The sequence below is a fragment of the Oryctolagus cuniculus genome, chromosome 21 (assembly GCF_964237555.1).
Source record: "Oryctolagus cuniculus chromosome 21, mOryCun1.1, whole genome shotgun sequence".
NCBI classification, from domain to species: domain Eukaryota; kingdom Metazoa; phylum Chordata; class Mammalia; order Lagomorpha; family Leporidae; genus Oryctolagus; species Oryctolagus cuniculus.
Window position 1 is genome coordinate 12,446,812 of NC_091452.1, and position 12,178 is coordinate 12,458,989.

Genomic DNA, 12,178 nt, shown 5'->3' on the forward strand with positions numbered 1-12,178 from the left:
AACACCTTCGCTGGGGAAATGACAGGGACAAGATTAGGAGGAGCTGAGACACTCTCCCTGGGACTGGAGTGGAACTAAGCCACGCAGAAGACAAGGCCGTGCAAGGGCCCTGGGGTGGCGGGGCCGGTGAGGTAGAAGATAGGGCATCTGCACACTCACTGGTCGCCACATAGACCTGGGGGAGGGGCTGCCCTGTGTCACTCAGTGAGCTGGTGACAGCCAGATCCAGAGGACTCTCAGACCAGGCCACAGCCGCCACGGGTGTCCTGGAATCCACTTGTTCATTCAACAAGCATTTCTTGAGCAACTATTAGGCGCCAAGAGCTGTGCTTAAGCATTGAGCGCGTAGCAAAGGGGCGTATTTACTGAGATACTTCGAATCTCGTGAGCACATCTGATCCGACCAGGAAGATCGCAGAAGCCTTCCTCTGCTGGGAGCTCTTTTTTTTTTTTTTTTTTTTTTTTTAATTTGACAGGCAGAGTGGACAGTGAGAGAAAGAGACAGAGAGCAAGGTCTTCCTTCCGTTGGTTCACCCCCCAAATGGCCGCCACAGCCAGCTGTGCCAATCCAGAGCTTGGTGATTCTCCTGGTCTCCCATGGGGTGCAGGGCCCAAGCACTTGGGCCATCCTCCACTGCACTCCTGGGCCACAGCAGAGAGCTGGACTGGAAGAGGGGCAACCAGGACTAGAACCCAGTGCCCATATGGGATGCCGGCGCCGCAGGCGGAGGATTAACCAGGTGAGCCACGGCACCGGCCCCATGCCGGGCGCTCTTACAACCCCCACCCACCAAAACCGATGCAAAGGAGTGACTGTGGTGCTGGAAACGGGACAGGTGAGACCGGGAGGAAACACCGAGCGCTCCTCACACCACAGGAACCACTGCACCCCTACCCCACCGCGCCCAAGTTTTGTGGGACTGAAGATACTGAGCTGGACTCCTAGGAAGAGTCCAGAATTCCGATGGCAGATGGAGCTCAGAGGCCACATCGTGGTTGTAGCGGGTCACCCCAAGTCGCAGACCCACTTTCTGCAAGGGCATCCCCCAAACACACCAGCCTGAGGCAGCCGATGGGGCCGGGCAACCCGCCGCCATCCTCCACCATCGTCACCATCCTGCCGACGAATCGCCCTTAGAATCAGAAATTTAGTCTGACTCGACTTGCAAGTGAGCGAAAGGGGGCACCCCGTCCATGGCCCATGGCCCAGCAGCACCGTTTGGGGCTGGGACCCTTGATGGGCACCTGTGAGGGGCAGGTGGGCGTGGGAACATGTGGAGATGGAGGGGCTTCCAGGGGAGGACAAAGCGTAGGAGGCTGGGGGGCGGGGCTGAATCTCCCTGCCTGGCATAGCAGGACCCTGTTAGCGAGGACTAGGAAGCTGTTTTGTTGTGTGTGAAATAAACACGTGGCCAGCAAAGGGCATGTGAGGCCCAGCAGTCCCAGGAGGGCACTGCGCCCTTACCGCTTCGTCGCCTGCAGGTCCAAAGCCGTCCTATTTACCTGCTAACACAGGCACTTTGAGCGCTTTTCCCTTGTCGGGTGGTGCCATGCTAAACTTCGCCAGTAGACGGCGCTGGAGAGATGTTGCAAGAGGAAGGGTGCAGCTTGCTGCTGCCGCTGCTGCTGCCGGTTGCACGCTGAGGCTCTCCAGAGCGCCCCCCAGTGCCGGGCTCCTGCAGCGCACAGTGTTTCCCCAGAACTCCGCAGGGCAGGTGGCTTTTGTAGTCTCAACTCCTGCAGTGCGTGGCAGCCAGCTGCACCCAGCGGCCCCGCCCCACTTCCAGTGGTTTTGCAGCAGATGGTCTGGGGATGGATTTCCAGAAAATTCCACCAGTGCAGCACCCGGGCACCTACGGGCATTTGATGAACCCTGGTCTTGCTCCCCACTCCGCGACAAGTTCAGGGTCTGAGCCCTGTGGGTGGGGGCTGGTGGTTTCCCTGGGCTCTATCTCAGCCCTAGGGGTAGTGGCTGCTCCACACATTGGCATGTCACCCCTTAACTTGTGTTGGGGGGAAATGTACTGAATTCGCCAAACCCAAGGCGCGCAGCACGCTGTGCAGACAAGAGGTGTCCCCTTGATCAGGGGGCGGCAGAGGGAGCTGCACTGAGCCAGCAGAGGTGGGACCACAGGCCCTAGTCCAGGGAAAGATCCAAAACCACACGCAAAGCTCAGTTCCTGAGGACGTCGCGTGGCTGTGGCACCACCATGAAGTTAAAAGATCAGCTCCGCACTGTGCCTCTGGTCTCTGGACACCACCCCGTCGGCCGGTGACAAAGCAAGCCCCAAGCCAGCCCGGGCGAGGGATCCCGGAGGCGCCCAGGTCCGCGCCCACAGCCGCCGAGCGCCGGGTGTGCAGGCAAAGGAAGCACCTGTTGGACTGTCGTCTTCCCAGGAACCCTGTGCCCGCTCCCACGGTAATGGCGGCCCGCGCTGTGGCTGGTTGTGCGATTCCTGTGGGAGGTGTCGTGTCTCTGGCGGGGTTCTGCATGGGCCCATTAGACCCAGGTCGTTCATTGCGTGCGGGCCATCGGCCTTCCTCGGACGCGTTGCCCGTCCTGTCTCCCGGTGACTGAGCGAGGGAAGGTGTGGGCCCTGGATACGCGGAGTGCGCAGAGTTTACAATGATTCTCGCTCCCCAGAATCAGACCTCTTAACGTGACGGTGCAAGCCCCTCTGGACGGGCCATTTGCTGATCTGAAGCGAATCTGCTTCCCCCCACGCACGCGTGCTCAGAACTGCTTACTTGCTGTGGCCAGTTTCATACAATGGGTATTTTTAGCACAACTAAAATAATTTTTTACAAAGGAAACGCAGCATCTGAAGTATAAAGTCCCTGTGATCGGACAAATCCAACAGTTGCCTCACCAAAATGGAAACACGTCCCTCGGCCCGGTTCTCTTGTGCCCTCTACTGTCCACTCTGCTTTTATTTTTATATTTTAAAAATTATTTATTTATTTAAAGACAGAATTACAGAGAGAGAGGGAGAAAGAGAGGGGGAGAGAGAGAGAGAGAGAGAGAGAGAGAGAGAGAAAGAGAGAGAGAGAGAGAGAGAAAATCTTCCATCTGGTTCACTCCCCAGATGGCTGAGATGGTTAGGGCTGGGCCAGCTGAAGCCAGGAGCCAGGAGCTTCTTCCAGGTCTTCCCTGTGGGTTTCAGGGGCCCAAGGACTCGGGTCATCTGCTGCTGCCTTCCCAGGTATAGTAGTAGGGAGCTGACTGGGAAACGGGGCAGCCAGCACTCCACTCTGGGATGCCAGTATGACAAGTGGCAGCTTAACCCACTGCACACACCACCAGCCTCTCCCCAGACCGTCTGTTTATAAGCACTGACATCAGGTCGATATAAGCAATCCAGAGATAATGCAGAGTCCACGGGAGGACCCCTCAGGTCCCATGCAAATAGAAGAGGGACTGGGGCATCATGGACGTCGGTGTCTGAGAGACAAAGCTACACAGAGGCAGGGAGAGACAGAGAGAGGTCTTCCATCTTCTGGTTCACTCTCCAAATGGCTGCAACAGCTGGTGCTGGGCCAGGCAGAAGGCAAGAGCCAGGAGCTTCCTCTGGGTCTCCCACGATGGTGGCAGGGTCCCAAGCACTTGGGCCATCCTCTCCTGCTTTCCCAGGCCATCAGCAGGGAGCTGGATTGGAAGTGGAGCAGCGGGACAGCTAACCCCGCTGCACAATGCCAGCTGCCTTCACTACTTTTCAACGTCATGTTGAACCCAGGTTTCATTATGTAGGAATGAGATTCCCTCCATCCTGGGGTCTGGTCCGAGCCTAAAACCTCAGTGGCCACACAGAGCTGTTTCCCACCCTGGGCACCATCCTGCCTGGCGTGCCTGTCCCTTCCCCAAGGTGTCAGGGGCAGGGGGCACCCCAGAAAGGGCATTTGCTTTGCTTTCTGCATTTCCAACCAGCTGCCCGGGGAACTAGGCGCAGCAGCAGTAAACCTCCCCCTTCTGCCCCCCCCCCCCCACACACACAGCAGCAGCCGAGTCTGGGCCCTGGAGCTGTGCACCCAGCGGGGGCCCCACTGGTGGACTTCAACCACCCTCGTGTACCGCAGCCCAGCGTCTGGATCTGCTTTCAAACCCCGACTTGTGCCCTGAAAGATTTGTCGGTGCAGGTCGCCTCCTGGTGGGCAGGCTGGGACATAACAAACAGGCCTATGCTTCTGCAGGATTTCCTAGCATGGATTCAGTTCCAAGTATTTGAGGGGAGGAATTACTTTTCCGTGGGGAAACCTGGAAGACGCCCCGGTAACCAAGGGATCAAGGTGAACACCACCTCCAGGTGGACGCAGAGGCATCATTCCCCACCCCCTACACACACACAGAAAAGCCACTGAACCTGAGCACATACCAGCACCGCCCCCCCCAACGGAGGGACCCCAAAGTGATAAAGCAACAGGCCAGGGCCAAGGTCATGGAACATCAAGGAGAACCCGAGAAACGGTCCCAGAGGAGAGGACTCGGAGATGGGGTGAGTTCCCGCCCCGTGGTTGCTGCACGGAGGCCGAGCCAGGCGTGGGCAACCTGCGCCGTGTGCACCCGGCCGGGCGTGCGTCCCCACTCCTGCAGCCCTGCCCCTTTCTCTGTTCTGCGGCTCAGACTACGGGGAGGCGCACAGGAATCTCTGTGTGCTCTTGTCTCTTTTCTTAGAATGGCTTCAAAATAAAAAGCTAAAAATACGCTTTTGAAGATTTGCTTCCCCAAAGGGCAGGCACTGGTGTGCATGTTGGGGATCCAGTCCTTGACCAATGGAAGGTTCCAGGACAGACAGGCCACACAGGCAGGGCTTTCTCTGGTTACAAGGGGCTGGGGCGGCTGCAGGTGCACACGCAGAGGGGTCAGGGATGCGCTGTCTCTGGGGAGGCCACACCCACTAACGCACTCATGAACTCACAGACAGAGCCATTAGGGCCCCCCGGGGGCCAGCATGTGAACAATGCAGACACAAAACCCGTGTCCCTGCTGATGCCAGTGTCACAGGAAGTCGCTAAAGGACCAAGCCGACTGCTGTGAAAGTGGGGGTGGGGCTGGCAGGCGGGGAAGGGGTGCGGTGCGCTGAGCTTCTCTGGGGGAGGGGACAGGACATGCAAAGGCCCTGCGCAGGGAGTCTGGATGCAGTGGGGAGGGACGTGCGAGGAGCAGGAGCAGGCACAGGCCACGTGTGTGGGCCCTGCGGGGGCTGCACTTGGGGTTTGCTCCTGCCAGAGCAGGGGGCTGGCAAGGCGCGGAGCAGGGTGGGAGTCCCATGTTCAGAGACCCCCGTGGCTGCCTGACGGAGACGGAGCCGAGGGGGTGGGGGCCGGCGCTGAGTGGGCCAGGGCGGGAGAGCAGTTAATTTTCAAGGCAGGGGGGCTCAGACGATTTAAAAATGGATCAGCCATAGAGGGTGACCAAGAGGGGCCAGTCCAGGGTAACCCCACGGATCTGGGATTGAGCCAAACATCTGCAAGGGGAGACGCGGGTGGAGGGGGAGTCAGAAGTTGAGTTTTGTGCATGCGTGGAGCCCTGTTTGCCCAACACTGCCTAAGTAAGCCTTCGGTGACTCTGGGGGGAGGGGGCAGAAGAACTGACGTTCATTGGGTGCCCACTGCCTGCCAGGCCGTGAGCACACCACGCGTGGGTCACTGCGTCTCCAACATCAGGAGCGGCGGGAGCCAATAGCATCTGTGTTCGGGGAAGGAGCAGGCAGCTGGGGAGCCAGGTGGACAGGAAGTCAGCGGCAGATCTGGGTTCGAACTCCACTGTTCAGAAAATGTGAGAGAGGACGCCTGGAGAGAAGGGAGTGTCTCTTTGGCATTTAGAAGGTTCTGGAAAAATGGCCCAGTCGGGCAGGAGGACAGGGGCTTACTCTGCTCCAGATCACCACGTGCAGCCGTGCCGCTGGACCACTCTCTGCCTTGAGTCCCCGGTGCCAAGCGGGAAGACAGCCGACAGGTGACCCACTGCGGTCAGTGCCACGCGCGGTTCCGGCCACCAGGGGGAGTCCCAGGAGGGACTTAAGGATGGCGCCTCAGAAGCGGCTAAGCACAGAGAACACTGCGGTCCTCCTTGGGACCTCTGTCCCAAGCTCGGGTCACACACAGGGCACTGGGCCCCAGCCTCCGCCTGCCGCTCCCCCTGTTGCCTGGGACAACGACATACTCCCTGTCCCAGAGCCTCCCTGCGTCGCATATCGTCAGTCACTCACTCACTCAGCACCCAGAATCTGAGACGGCTGCTCTGAGCCAGAGGAGGATGCCACCCCTCCCCCACCAACAGCATGTGCCAGGCCCGGGATACAAGGGACTCCCAAGCGTGGCTTGTGCAGCCAGGACGAGGGCACGAGACCGTGATGACCCTCCCGTGCGTGAGGCGAGGCCCTCACTGCCCCCTGACAGTGTGGCAGAGGCATTGGAAGGGGAAACAAGGAGGCCTGGGGGTGGATGGCCGAGGGACTTGGCAGTGGCCTCAGCGAGGTGTGGCAATGGCGAAGTCATCGCCCAGGGCGACAGGATGGCGCCCATCTCTCTGCCTGGTGCTGCTCATAGCGGATCCTGCAGAGCTGAGCCGAGGCTGCCGGGCAAATCCCTCGGCGCTCCACCAAGAAGCGTTCAGTAAGTTCATGGAAAACGCGCGTTAGGAAAACACTAGGCGTGGATTTGGAAAATCCTTTTTGGCACCAAAATAAACTCAGCTTGTCATTCCATTTTCCCATATTTCTTGCGCTGGAGGTCTGATCCCGCCTCCTGGGGATGAGGCAGGGGTGGTGCGGGTTGAGTGCCACCTCTCCTTCCACCCTGGGAGGGGAGGGCAGGCTCGCCCATCCGCCGGCCGGCACTGCTCACCCGCAGGGGTGCCCCCACGGCCTTCTCCATGGACCCCTCCGCCCAGGTCCTCCTCTGTCACACACCCTCCTCTCTTTGGGCAGCTCAGCCTGCGCAAGAAGCTACCAGATAAGGAGCAAACCACGCCCAGCCACTCGAGAGCTCCTCCCCTGCTCTGGCCACCTGCTCTCCCTCCTCTGTCCTTTGTCTTCCCACTGTGACACCGAGGCTGACCCTGACACCCTCTTTAAACGCCCACCTGCCACCTCGGTCACCAAGGTGTGTCGATTCTGTTTTCCAACAGCCCTCGAACCTGGCTCCGTCCTCACTGTCCACACGGGATGTGGGTCACGGGGGCTCCAGTGTTCACTTCCCCCTCTTCTGAAAGCCACAATAACTGAGCAGAAAGGTCACAAGTTGGGCTTGCTTTAAACTCCTCGGTGAGTCTTCATTTCCTCCCAAGCACAGCACACGCATGACATTGGGTCGCAGCCCTGGGTTCCCCCGACCGCGGTTTCCTTTACCACCGCCTCCTCGTCCCCGGGCGTCCCCAGTGACCCGCCACTCCCCATGGCCTCCTGATTACTGGACACACCTGCCAAGGCTCCTGCAGACCTCCCATGAAGAGCTCTCCAATGCTGCCCACGGCCGCGTCAGCACAGCGCTCCAGCCCTGTCGCAGTCACTCACGCCAGGCCAGACCACACGTTGCGTGAGACCAGGCACGGGTGCTTTCCTGTTTCTTGTGGTGGCCCAGTGCCTGGCCCAGAGGAGAGCTGGTGCCGTTCAGAATGGGGACATGTGACTGAGGGTTGGGAGATGAAGGAGCATCAGGGGAAAGAACCGAGTTTGAAGGAAGGAGGAGCCGAGTGCCATGGTGGGGTAGCCCCAGCCTCCCGGGTAGGGCTATCTCTGGCAGATGGAAACACAGACTCTCCAGCTACAGACACGGGCGTCCCAGGGAGGAAGGCGACTGCTTAACCAAGGTACAGAACTTCAACACAGCTGTGGCCATCAGACGCACATGACAGGGGCAGCTGATGGCCACCAGGTCTTCACTAAGTGCCCACGGGGGCCCGGCAGTCAAGCTGGACAAACTTGGCCTGGATCTGAGTCAGCCGGGGAAAGGGGGACTTCTCATGCAGATCCCTGGGCCCTGCCCTCACTGAATAGCACGACCTGATCAGCCCCCAAAGATCAAGGAGGGACACTTTGTCAAAAGACGTGCTCGCCCATCACCGGTGAGGAACGGAAGGTATTGGCAGACGCTGGCGGGCTGGGGTCAGAACTGGACGTGGGGAGCATGGGCATGCGAGGGAGAGGCAGGACAGTGGGGACTGCATGAGAGGGGCCTCAAGGATTGGGCTGGCTGGGCGCCCACTGCTCTGCCTGGCTCTTTGGAGGGCAGTTTGCTGTGTCACCTGCAGCGGCCCCTCCATCCGTTCCCGCCTTGAGCCTGGGCTCAGCCAGGTGATTTTGCAAATCTCTTTACCACCTAGCATGGGGCCTGGCCCCTTGGGGGCACAGAACGGCTGTGGACATAAGCACTGACTTCTTCCACAAGCATGGCTGGGGGAGGCTAGTCCTGCTGTCCAGCGGCTCCCACGCCGGCGGGGGGAGAAGCCTGTGAGGAGGCGGCTGCCTAGAACCAAGGGCACTGTGCAAGAATTCTGCTCTGATGCCCAAGAACTTCTCCCTGGCCTTCGGTTCCCGTATGCTAAATGCCAAGATGATGGGACTGCAGCTGGAACTGGTGGATAAGGCTTTTTAGAAAAAAAAATTAGAAAGGGAGAATCTGCCGTCGAAGGGCACGCCAGTGAACAGCGGTGGCTTGTTTAATTACTAATAGGATTAGGATGGAGCTTTCTTGTCCACATTTTTTTATGTTTTAGACAGGCAGAGTGGACAGTGAGAGAGACAGACAGAGAGAAAGGTCTTCCTTTGCTGTTGGTTCACCCTCCAATGGCCGGCGCGGCCGGCGCATCGCGCTGATCCGAAGGCAGGAGCCAGGTGCTTCTCCTGGTCTCCCATGGGGTGCAGGGTCCAAGGACCTGGGCCATCCTCCACTGCACTCCCTGGCCACAGCAGAGAGCTGGCCTGGAAGAGGGGCAACCGGGACAGAATCCGGCGCCCCGACCGGGACTAGAACCCGGTGTGCTGGCGCCACAGGCAGAGGATTAGCCTATTGAGCCGCAGCGCCGGCCTCTTGCCCACATGTTTTAAAACATAAAAGCAAACAGTGGAGTTCATACACACACAGACAAAAGGCAAAACTAAAGAGTAGGAGGAGGCAAATAAATATATGTGTATTTGTAAAAACTGGCAGACAGTTCAAAGTGTGACACGATGTGCAAATGGTCATTCACATAAAAATATTAAGAAATAAAATGCAACAGCTTGTATGAAGAAGGAGGCGTAACACAAAGTGCCAAAGGTTGAAAATAAATGGCTGGTCAAAGCCGTCGCACTTGGAACTCTAATCAGAAGACAGAGTGGTAAAATTAACATCGAAGGAGAATGGAAGCGAGAAGTCCGAGGTGGGATGACGGCGCGTCGCAGGGACAGATGGCATCGCAGACACATCACTCAGCGCCACTCGTGCAAGGGAAAAGCGACAGGAAGACGCACACTCCTAGTCTCTGTCTGGGACGCAGCTGAGGTCCACAGAGGGACATGGATTTACAGGGAAGACACCGGAGACAGCAATAACCCTTGTGGAGTCTCAGCCCACACCATGCTGACTGGTCCGGGCACACCCGCAGTCCCACGGGGCCTCCGGGGTGTGTGTGTGTGTGTGTGTGTGTGTGTGTGTGTGTGTGTGGCTGAGCAGCCGGCTTTTCTGTTGAACAATTTCCACTTAAAAACTGAAGCAGTGCGAAAGCACTACACTGTGCCGTAACCGGCGGAAATCCAGCCTCCGCGTCCAGGGGCGTCCCGCGGAAGGCACGCAGCCACTTCCAAGGCCGCACAGCCAAGAACGCTGCACAGCTCTCTGGCAATTTTCATACCGGCTTTCTGTTGAAATCTAGGCGGCCTTTGGATTGACTGGGCTAAGGCACCTGTTTTATTCAAATTATTTCCACCTGTTTCTTTTCATGCGCGGACTGTGGCTACTGAGGAAGACGACATTTCCTTATACTTCTGTGCAACAGCACTACCAGCACAGGGCTTGCTTGCCTCGACGGGAGCTGTCTACACACGCCAGTCACCCATGCGCAGCACGACAGGGCAGAATTTGCACTTCTAACACAAACGAGACTTTTCCTTAAAAAAAAAAAAGGACCAAAATGGAAATCAAGAGCTGAGTACAAAAATAAAACTGAAGACATTAAAATGAAAACTTGCAGGACACCGTCACCATCAACAGTGGAAGATCCCCGGCCCCTCTCAGGGTCAGCACCTCCAGGATCTGTTGCACAGATCACAGCTAAGGGGGGCACAGGGTGTGTATGATCTGGACTGCCCAGAGTCCCCGGGCTAGGGGAACCAGGGGCACCCAAAAAGAAAATAAACCAACCAAGCAGGCAACTAAAACTCCAGAAAAATTCAAGAAAAATTCCCAAGAAAAGTAAGAGCAAGAACAGTTAGATAGAAGCCAGGATTAAAAACAAGCAGAAAGGTTAAATTCGGGAGCTAAAAAAAAAAAAAACAAAACACCAAACCATTGCTCAAAAAAAAAAAAAAAGTCAAGTGACAAAGAAAAAAAGGTCCACATATCCTAAGAAATGAGAAAGAGGATCGTCATCAACAACAACAGGGTCAGAATTAAGGGAGTATCAAGCTGGCGCCGCCGCTCACTCGGCTAATCCTCCGCCATGCGGCACCAGCACACCAGGTTCTAGTCCCGGTCGGGGCGCCGGATTCTGTCCCGGTTGCCCCTCTTCCAGGCCAGCTCTCTGCTGTGGCCCGGGAGTGCAGTGGAGGATGGCCCAAGTGCTTGGGTCCTGCACCCCATGGGAGACCAGGAGAAGCACCTGGCTTCGGCTCAGCGCAGTGCGCCGGCCGCGGCGGCCATTGGAGAGTGAACCAACGGCAAAAGGAAGATCTTTCTCTCTGTCTCACTGTCCACTCTGTCAAAAAAAAAAAAAAAAAAAAAAAAAAAAAAAAAAAAAAGGGAGTGTCAACACAGTTGGGTAGTGATACACTTGAGACACTCAATTTTTTTCTTGTAAAAAATCTAAATTAAAATTGATAATAGAAAAACCAAGTTGGCCAAATGGAAAAAAGGAAAATTTCTGTGTTTTCTAAACTGCTTCTCCCCAAACCAGCAGGATCTGATGAATTTGCTGATATTTCATATTTTCCAGGTGTGATTAATTCTACTTTTTCAAGAGCCTCAGGGTTCAACATGCACTTCCTGGTACCTACTCTCAGTCCAATAAAAGCCTCGGTCAGGTGACACAAATTCTCCTGTGGCACAAAACACGACTGACGCTCAGCAGCACATGTTGTGAGATGAACATGATCTTGACCCCAGACCCAATGAGACACAAGTTCCTAAGCCTTGCACTGATACAAGAAATACCAACCAAAAAGACAGAGGCGCGTGTGTGCAGAACCACACGGACACCATCTCCTGCCCAATTAAAAGCCACAAGAATCAGACAGGAAGCCACGTAAACAACGCATGTAAATTCATAACCACGCCACCAAGACCTCTACGTGACCAAAGAAGATAAAAACATTTAAACAAGAGGAGCTAAAACGTTCAAGCTCAAATGAAATAAGACAATGATTGCTATTTTACATATTAAATTATTCAAATAGCATTCACCTGCTACAAATAGAGTGTTAGCTTTTTGCCTTCTTCCTCATAGCTTCTACTCTCTGCTCCGAGGTGGCCGACCTTCCTGGAGAGCCGTTGGCCTCATCACACAGGTGGACAGAGTTCACACACAAGGCCGGGAAGGGACAGGACAATGCCGAGGGCGCCGCGGTGTGGGTGGCATCTGTGGGCTGCACTGGTCGGTCTGTTCGCTAAGGGCCGGGACGACACCACGTCAGCAGACCCTGAAAACAGGATGTGTGCTTTCTTCCCTCTGCTGCTTGTCTTTCCAAAGCGGGGAGAAGCGGGACTGACCCGCGTGCCTGCCTTCGGGTCTCGGCATCTCCCTGGTAACTCACTTATGAAGGAAGTGGCCTTCGCTGAGAACAGCGATCTGTCTGTCTCATCCAGCTTCCTGGAGAGCTGGACTCCCTCCTCAGCTTCTATCTCACCTGCTCCACTAGCTGGAAGCAGTTCAGTGTCAAAAAATCCTTTTAAAACTTGACCTGGGAATTGTAAGCAAAGTGGAGGAAGAGCGTGGGGAGGCTCCCAGCAGAGCGAGCCGCCCAAGGCCAACATCACGTCCGTGTAA